Source organism: Malania oleifera, chromosome 8 (genome assembly GCF_029873635.1).
Source record: "Malania oleifera isolate guangnan ecotype guangnan chromosome 8, ASM2987363v1, whole genome shotgun sequence".
In the NCBI taxonomy this organism is placed as follows: domain Eukaryota; kingdom Viridiplantae; phylum Streptophyta; class Magnoliopsida; order Santalales; family Ximeniaceae; genus Malania; species Malania oleifera.
In genome coordinates, this window is record NC_080424.1 from 89,601,756 (window position 1) to 89,612,528 (window position 10,773).

Consider the following 10,773-nt stretch of genomic DNA (forward strand, 5'->3'; position numbering starts at 1 on the left):
ATAGTAGTAGTCGGTATTGTTTAGATAAAGATAAAATTTGTTTAGTGTAGAGTTGTGAAGACCCGAAAATTTAAAAGGATTAAAATAATTTAGAAAAAAAATAAAATAATAGATAAATAAATAAAAGGAATGACGCGGGAAAAGAAAAAAAATTAAAATTAAAGAAATTAAATTAAATTAAGATAAATTAAATAATTAAATAATTAGTTATTAAATTAAACATTTTTACATTGGATTAAAAAAAAACTAATTGAAATAAGACAAATATACATATATACACTTGTATAGTAAGTTAATATAATATATAAATATATATGTATGTATATATATATATATATATATATATATATATATATATATAAAGTAAAGTAAAAGAAGATAAAAGAAAGAAAGAAGAAGAAGTCTGCAGAAGGATCAGAGGCGCAGACACACCCCCCCTGAATATATTTCCTGCATCCAACCACCTCCGTCTCCGTCTCTCTCATTCTCTCAATTTCTTGGTGAGTTTGCGACGGATCGAAAAACGGAAGGTGCCGTTGGAATCCTGGTTCCGTTGCCAATATTTCTATTGGAATAGATTTTTCACGAGAACGACTTAGACACTGCTCTTGGGAAAAGGTAATTTTTTCCCATTTTCTAAATTTTGCCGTTAATATGTGGTTAAATTCGACGAACGGACACCACCACGGGGTCCTAGTCGTCGTCATCATCATTTTGATATAGGTAATTTTTCAATTGAGGTTTTCTAGGCCCTACTCCAAAGCGAGAGTGGGATTTGAGAAATTTGGCAATTTGGCTAAATTTAAGAGTATTATTATTTATTTAGGAATTATGGCCCTATGAAGTATTAAATTAATATTTTATTCATGAATAATTTATTGAAACTAGAAATTTAATTTCAGGGTCCGGGTGAGCGCCGCAGGTATTTTTCGGAGTCCCTATTGGCGTAGTTCAAAAAATCAGGTAGGGGGAAAAATATCTATTAAATCAAAATTTTTATGAATTTAATTAAAAAATAAATTGTGTTATATGTACGTGTATATGTTTCGGTATGGGTAAAATGCCAACTGTTTAAATTATATTTCCTTCGAGTTTAGGATTGTTTATTAGATATGTATATGCGAAAATGAATTGATGAAAGTGGAAAAATATTTTCAGGATAATAATATAAGAAATGAAAGCTATTTTCAGTATATAAACGTTAAATGTTGGTTGGCTTATTTTACAGGTAATGTATGAATTTTACTGTTAAATTGTGTGGCATGAGAATCTGTGCAAATATATGTTAAATGTATGAGATGCAAACTAAGTAAGTAAAACAATGAGAATAAAATATGATATGAACAATGTTGTCTGTGTATGTTAAATGCAATCATGTAAATGTAAGACAGCTGAAAGATAGTCATGTTAGTAGATCTAGCATACTTTTATGTAGATTGACTGATGACAGCTAAAAAGAGCTGTGTTAGCAGATCAAACACGTTTCTACGTAGACTAATTGATGATGGCTAAAGACCAACTGTAGTACGAAGTAATGAAATGAAATGTTATACAATGAAATGACGATGAAATGACAAAGGTAAATGATGTAAATGGAAAGAGTCACTTAAAGTGAAACGAAATGCAAAGTTAAGTTATGAACAGGATTGAATGTGCATGAATGTATAATGACAGAAAAGAATGATGTATTATGATATTAGAAGTATGTATGTACGTAGAACATGTTATGATTGGGCGAGGCGTACCTTTCGCCTGAGGGCTTGCTGAGTAAGGCGAGTGCACTAGTAGCTACAGATGTGGCAGTAGCCGTATAACATACTAGGGCAAAGGGAACCTACTTGTATAGGTGGGTAGATTTCCCTATCCTTAGGGCCTTTACCTATAAGCTATTGTTGAACAGTGTGAGTACGAGATTAATTTATCACTTGAGGGCTTACTGAGTTAGGTGAGTGCCCTGGTATGCTTTAACTGCGACCTTTGGGTTGTCAAAAATATCAGAGCAGAGGGGTGCTACTTGTATGGGCAGGTAATCACCCCTATCCCCGGGTAATTTCGTGGGTTAAACATTTGCATGTGTTTGATTAGGATCAGGGAATGATTTCGAAAATTATGTTAAAGATTTTCAAATGTTAAATATTATATTATATATAAACTCATGTTGGTCACACATTGTTTTAATATATGGTTTCTTCCCTTACTGAAATGTGTCTCACCCGAATATAAATTTATTTATTTTTTTTTAGGATTTCTTCAAGATCGAGTTTTGAGAGCTCGAGGTTTTTATAGCATTATTGGGAAATAGAAAAAGAAAAGGGTATATTTCAATGTTAGTTTTGGGATACAAATATTTATGCTTTATGCCTTTATGTTTTAAGGCTATTGAGTAAGGAATGATTGTGAAATTACTGAATTGTTTTGGGAGTTATGTAGATTTATGGAAATGCAAGTGATGAATGATTTAATATGGATTATAGTTAGAATTAGTAAACTCTGGTGTTATGTTATAATTGGGAGATTATATTTATGTTTTCCGCTACATATATGTTAATTATGGGTTATCAATAATTTTATCAGATATAACGCGCCGGACCTGGGTTTAAGGGTTCGGGGCGTTACAAGAGTGATATATATATATATATATATATATATATATATATATATGGTTGTATTTTAGATTATAGGATAGGTAATGTTTTGGTTTTGGGAGAATTTTCTTTTTGTGCATATTGTAATCTCCCAGGACCTTGAATGTAACCACTATATTACTCCGCCACAAGTGAGGGTAATTAATAAAATAAGTAGCCTATTTTCCTTAATGGATGATGTTCAATACAGGTGCTTTGTATAAAGATAGTAAATTTCGGGGACGAAATTTTATACAGAGGGGAGAATGTAGAGACTCAGAGAATTTATAGTAATTAAATAAATAATAAGAGGAAAGAAAAAGGGGAATTTCACAAAAGGGAACAGGGTCTCGCGTTCGTCGACGAATCGTCTTCTTGGGTTCGTTGACGTGGACATGTATCTCGTCGATGAGAATTTACTGAGAGGCTATTTTCAGGGCCTGAAATTTATCGACGAGGGCACCGTCTTTGTTGATAAACCACCTTCATGGACTCATCGACGAGGGGACGTGGCTTGTCGACGAGGTCACGTGGACAACATTTTATATATAGCCCTAAATCAGATTTCCTGTGAAAAAACTTCATTTCACCAGTTTTATTTCTCTCTCTAAATCATATTCTCTAACTTATCTCTAAATTTATGGCTCTGATTCTCCCCGATTCGACGATCAGAAACTACCACGGTAATCTTGGAGAGATTCTCTACAACCTAACTGGAACAAAAATTCAATTTGAGCAGTTTAGGAACCATCCTAAAATTTGGGTAAGTGGATTTTTAAGTATTTTCAGTATTACCAGTATTATTTGAGGCCAGATTTTGTATACCATGAGAACATACTAGTGTTTTGGGGAATATATTTAGGGTGTCATATTTTCAGGAATAAGGTGTTTTGGGCCCCTATAGTAATGGGTTGAGGACCCCAGTAGGTATCTGTTCGGGAACTTAGGTAAATTATAGTTTAAGGAATTTATAAATAGGCAATTTCATGAATTATGGGCGTATTGATTTACTGGAGAATTTGTATATGTAAATGCAAGTTTTTGAGGTTGATACACCAAGGGTGCGAGAGTGGAGTGAAGTGGAGGCCAGCCTCCCAATCAGATAAGTAAGGAAAATATGCTATGCTAGGAATTTTAGAAAGTTTACTAGAAAATTATGTATATATCAGTATTATTTTTCAGTTTCCAGAATATTATTATTATATCATAAGATGTAAATTTTAGAGCATGGGATTTAATTACTTAATTGTGTGGCGTGAGTTTATTACAGTTTTGTACCAACCTGCTTAATTAATGGGTTTTTTTTTTTTTTTATACTATCATATTCTATACTAAAACATTCTACATGCTCTGATACCATACTGGGAATAAACCCAATTAATAACCTAAGCAGCAAGAAGCAGAAACTGAATAAACATATCCATATGTAAATATATACAACACCATACCATACAACACCAATACCAGAGTACTAATATGCCTCCCAAAATATACATATATAACTGAATCCCCAAAATACCCTCAGCTAGCTAGGGCAATACAAAAATCCTCCACTATACTCATTTTGTTGACAGGGCACTACAGATTCCCCTCTACCTGTGAGCCTAGTCTACTTGCCTACCTGGATCACCTGAAAAATGTTTCAACACTGGGATGAGCCAACGCTTAGTAAGAAGAAATATTCTATTACTAGTGTGTGACAAATGAGCTACTATATCATGAAAATATGTTATCAAACAAACATGTATAACTGAGTATATAAATAAGGTACAAGTGATACACCACCCCTGTCCCTATTGTTTAACATCGACAGTATTGGAGTTTATTATTCAAAATACTTCTAGTATAAGTATGTATGTTCCCTGTTTCTGTAAATCTATACATACGTAATAATAACTGAAATTGTTCCCTGTGGCTATCTATGTGTCATGACTTACCCCTTCATGACAGGGTTGTGCGGCCCATAGGCTGGATTTACCCTCGCTAGCCAACCAAGAATAAATCACTATACTCCGTCAGTCGATCTGCCTACCTCAACCCATATTTGGATAGGGAGCCTAACCTCTTCAAGGGCCTAGGTGATCGACCTTACCACGTATTATCTAAATAGGTGGTTGCACTCATAAAGTAACATAATATCTATAGCAACGGTACCGTGCTCTGTAGCTGCAAGTCCAACAGGGTCTGATATCATATAATATATTTCTATACATAACTATCTGATTTACCATGATTCTGAAGTAATCATAATAACCATGATACTGCATAACTGTACTGTAATTTATATGTCGTAATACTGAGAACTGAATAATCATAACACTGAAATTGCATAATCATAATACTGATATTCGTATAATCATGGTACTAAACTCCATAAAATCATAGTACTAAAATTTGCATAATCATAATACTGAAATTCATAAAATCATGAAACTAAATTTGTAAAACATATCCCCATACCATATTTATATTCACAAGCCACACCATACTAAATACATAATTTTCATAATTAAATAAACTGTATAATATTTTAAGAAATACCTAGCATAGCATATTTCCCTTACCTGACTACTGGAAAGCTCCTATGGAATACTAGCCTAACACCCGCAGGGCCTCCTATACAACACTCTGAAACCAACATATGTCAGAACAAAATATCAGTATTTTTCTGCCTATATCATTTCCTACAACTGTCATAAGGCCAAAAAGGTACTAAAAGGTCTTACACTGAATTTGGGATGAATTCTAACTTCGTTTTCCCGACGATCCGCTCCAGCAGACTTGTAGAGAACTTCGCCGGGAGCGTCATGGTAGCCTCAAATCTTCGATCCGACGATTGGCGGGGCCAGAATCAAAGAGAGAAGTGAGAGGATGCGTAGGAGAGAGTGAGGAGAGAGAGAGAGCGGCGCGAGAAATGAATAAAAATTCGATTTTTATCTATTTATAGGGCCAAATTCGTCAACGAGACATGTCACCTCGTCGATGAGTCCTTTAGTAAATTCGTCGACGAAGCCCTGTATTCGTCGACGAAATTCAAAGCAGACCGATCCTTTTCTCAGTATTTTCTCATCGACGAAACCCTATATTCATCGATGAAATTCCTTAAACCTACGTCGATGAAACCCTGTGTTCGTCAACGAAGTCTACGGCCCCCTTCTATTTTTGTATCTATTTTCTCTCCTTCTTTATTATTAAAATGCTATTATTCTTCGGGTCACTACAAGTTCAGTATAGTATTTATACAATTTTACAAATATCATGTTTTACAGTTTATTAACAGAAAATATTGATATAAAGTTTTCATAAAATATGATTTATAGTATTATTCGGAATGTCATGCCTTCAGAACCATAACACTCAATTATTCAGTTATTCAATCAGAAATTCAGATTATGCAGATCAGTTTAAAAATATTATGGTTATTTCAAAATCATGGTAAAAACAGTAAGATAATCATATATATCAATATTAAATAGTATCAGACCCTAAGAAAATATTCAGTCAGATTCAGACAGTAGAGCACGGTACCATTGTTATTCCAGATCAGAATGCAACCACATATCTCAAAAAGTATGTGAATTTCGTCTACCGTGTTAGGAGAGATTGCAGTCTCCATAGAAAGTTGGGTTGAGGTGGCCGGTTTGACAAGGTATAGTAGTATCGTGCCCGAAGAGACTGTAGTGGACCAGATTGTTGATTGGTAGAGTTTCGAATTGACTTACCTGGTAGGCCAACCAGAGTTAAGTCCCGCCTACAGGCCACACAACCCTGTCATGAGGGTTTAAATCATGACATTCAGATTCTAGGGTATTATCACAGTTGTTTATATATATACAGATGTATAGTACAACAGCAGATTTACTATGATACTAGAATTATATGTAACTAGAAAATTCAGATATACATATTTATTTTAAATTACAATAAATGTAATATATACGATATACTAGACTATTAGTTTTACAGCTTCAGTATTATATCAGTATATCACATGTGTAACTCAATTGTTACACACTAGTAATAGCATATTTCCTCTTATTGAGTGTTGTCTCATCCCAGTGGCTTAACATTTTTCAGGTGATCCAACTAGGGGACCTGATCAGGCTTGTAGGTAAAGAGGTTCTTGCGCTGCCCTTTTTGAAAGGTGAGTGTTTCCAGAGTGTTGGTTGTTTGGACAGATTCCAGGATTTTTGATGATGTCATTGGGTACTTTTTGATGTATATTTTGGGACTTTTAGATTTCTAGTATTGTAAGTATTGTTTATAGTTTTACGTTTACCACTGCTTAGGAATGTAATGTGAAAAAATTTCCCTCAGCGTTCCCTTTGGGCCTGAGATGTTTCCAGCAGGTAATACAGAGAGATTTGCTATATATTTTACATATATTAAGAGGGAAAAAATGGCATGAAAAACTAAGTCGTTACAGTTTGGGGTGAAACCGTCGATGATTTCAGGTTGTAGCTGTAAGGTATTCTTCTCAGCAACCGTCAACAATTTCACTAGCCAACGTCACGAATTTTCGAATCTGAGATCAGTAGATTGGGAAAATCAAAGGAATTTCCTCCGGGGGATTGCTACATAATTGTTTTAGATCAACTATAGGTCTTATGTACGCATTAGATTGATATATAATCATATTTATGTAACCCTATATGGGATTAAGCTTGGTGCAAGCTTCGTTGATAGTGAAAAGTAATTGTCGCTCCCGTGGACATAAGAAAATTGTCGAACCACATAAATTTCTTATATTTTGATTGTTGCTTTCAATGATTCTCATTTTTGAGTGATTGCTAGGTTTGTATGGTTCATCATCAAATGCTTGCTTGCTTATTCCAATGATTGTTCGTGAGAGTTTGTGCAAGGTCTTCCGCTGCACATATTCAGCTCCGACAATTGGTTTCAAGGTGTTGATTGTTGAGCATAACAATTGGTATCTGACCCGGGTGATTATCGGTGTGGTGAACAACAATTGGTATTAGAGGCAAGTTCTTAATGGTTGGGATTTCTTCTACAAGGTTTAAGGTTGGTAAGTTCAATGGAACAAGAAACTTGGATCTGTGGCAGAGGAGGGTGAAGGACTTGCTAGTGCAGTAAGGATGGTGAAGGGTATATACGAAAAGAAGCCGAAAAGCATGGATGACACAAGTTGGAAGGAGCTAGAAGCAAAGATTGTGCCCACTATAAGGTTATGTCTAACCGATGACGTGTTGTATCGCATCATGGATGAGGACTCGCCGGCAATGGTTTGGCTTAAACTGGAGCTCTAGCACATGTCCAAGTCATTGATGAACAAGTTGCATCAGAAGCAAAAATTATATTGGCTTAAGATGATGGAGAGTTCGGACTTGACTCAGCATATAAACACATTTAATCAAATCATTAGTGATCTGGGTCAAGTTGATGTGAAGTTCAAGGAAGAGGACAAAATGTTGATGCTGCTAAATTCCCTACCTATGTCGCCTACATACGAGAATCTAGTTATGACACTAACTTGGGGGAAAGAAAACCTAGAGTTAGAGGACATCACGAGTGCATTGTTGGGGTTCCATCAAAGGAACAAGACCAGCAATAAGGGTTCACATAGTGAAAGGCTCATGGCGAAAGGTAATCAGGATCGTGGAAGAGGCAAGTCCTGGAGTGGATCGAGTAGTAATAAAAGTCAGTCCAGGATGAGGAAGGACATTAGCTATTTTAAGTTCAGGAAACTTGGGCACATAAAATCAAAATTTCCGGAATAGGAGAAGGCGAAGGCAAAAGCCCAAGTGGATTCGTCAAAATATGCGAATGTAGTTGAGGAAGGGGACTTAGGGAGCAGTGATTGTGAGATGCTTTCTATTTCATCAGGTTCAGAACACCTCACGGGTTCTTGGATCCTAGACTCGGGATGTTATTTTCACATGACATCCAACAAAGCCTGGTTCACCACTTACAGATTAGTGATTCCTAAATCTGTTCTAATGGGAAACAATACGGTCTTCAAAGTTATCGAAATGGGGGATATCAGGATCAAGATGTACAATGGTATGGTAAAGACGTTGTAAGTGGAGTTGCAGCTGAGAATTTTGAGTCAGATAACACTGTTTTATGTAATACAACCACATACAAAATGATATATATTCTTAACTGCATTGTTATGGATGTTTGGGGACCAGTGAGGGCAACATCACGGGTTGTACATGGATACTTCGTGAGGTTATCACAAAAGGTCTGGGGGTATCTCATGCAGCACAAGTTAGAGATGTTTGTCAGGTCTAACTTGTGGCTAGGGTGGAGTACCAAATCGGGAGAGAGTTCCTCAAGTCAAATATTGGTGCTAAGTACACTGGTACTCAAAAAGTTTTGTGAGCAGGGCATGGAGTATGGAGGGCTTACAAGAGACTTCTTGGTGGAGTTAGCGAGTATGGTGTGTTTCTTAATTAATCAGTTGTCAAAGATATCACTAGATAGGAGAGCCGCATAAGAGTCTTGGACAGATTACGTGGTAGACTTCTCTAGTTTAAGTGATTTTGGAGGTCCAACCATACGCGTTTCTAGTGAGGTGCGATCTAAGCTTGGTGTGATGTCCGGACAGTGCATCTTTTGGGTATATAAGAAAGATGCGTTCAAGCTGGGTGATCCAACGGCAAATAGGGTGGTGATTGATGAAGACATGGTTTTAGGTGTTAAAGTCATGGGATAGTGTATTCAGGTAGATGAAGAGAAATGGGTGCCAAAAAGCTGCAATAGCAGTAATGAGCATGTTGTGCAGGTGGAGTTGGAGACTCAGGGCAGAAGTGCAAGGAGTTCTAAATCAAGAGATTTGTAGTATCACGGGGTAAACTAGAGCATAAAGGAGATTGTGGTGCAGGTGGAGTTATAGACTCAAGGAAAAAATGCAAGGAGTTCAAACTAAGGAAACTAGCAGGCTTACAATGGGCTCAGAGGCACTATAAGGCTACTGCCCAAGTGTGATTTGATGTCTTATGCAACCATTACTACCAAGAAGGATTCTACTATCTTTCAGGAGGTAGTGCACAACTAGGAGAAGGGTTGGTGGATAGGTGCCATGGTGGAGGAGATGGAGGTATTGTACAAGAATTAGACAGAGGGGGTTGGTGAAGCTCCCAGAGGGGGAGAAGAAGATAAGGTGCAAGTGGGTAAATATTCTATTACTTTATGTGAGTGACATGCATATTGCTAGGAAGGTTCTGACTAAGGTAAATTAGTCAGGGACTATGTTGAGAAAGGAAGTTGACATGAAGGTGTTGGGTGCTAGCAAGAGTATACTTGGGTTGGATATTCACAAAAGTAAAGTTACATGGAGATTGGGATTATCTTAGGGTGACTTTGTAGTCATAACTACAAGGAGATTGGTGTTATCTCAGGGTGGCTGTATGGACAAAACTACATGGAGATTATAGTTATCTCAGGGTGGTTTTAGGGATTAGGTATTAGATAGGTTTAGCATGATTAATTTTAAACCGGTCACCAGTACACCGTTGGCAAATCTAAGCAAACAGTTTACCGTTCAATACTCGAGGACGAATGATGATATTCGGGCCGTGTCAAAGGTTTCCTACACCAGTGCAGTTGGATACTTCAGCGGGCAACGAAGGGTACTATCAATTGTTAGGTTCGTAGATGGAGACTATACAAGGGACTTGGAAGACAGGAGGCTTGCAACGGGGTATGTTGTGGGAAGGCCTAATTGTTGGAAGTTCGGGGTACGGTCTCAGGGTGCACTGGTTACAACTGAATCGGAGTTCTTGGCTGAGGCTGAGGCTGCCAACATGGCTTTGTGGTTTAAAGGATCGTTCAAGGAGTTGGGTGTTTAGCTAGGTGGAGTTCTTATCACCACGGTCAAGTTCAAGTGTGGCTTGGACTTGGTTTACATCTCCAGGTGTTAGATGGGAGGCAAGTCTTGATATATTGGCTCAGGTGGAGCAGCGAGGGATTATGCTTTTAGATTTCTCCTAGGTGGTGAATATTCGCCAAAGTGGAGATTGTTGAGGATGTGACTCATATAATGTGATGCCCTGAACCCGCCACGTGGAACCCGAGTTCCATGCTGTTCAATCCTCCTTCTCTGATACCATAATTAACAAACACGCAACGGAATATAAATAAATAACCTCAAATAAATACTAGAATTCTATATAACTTCCCAAAA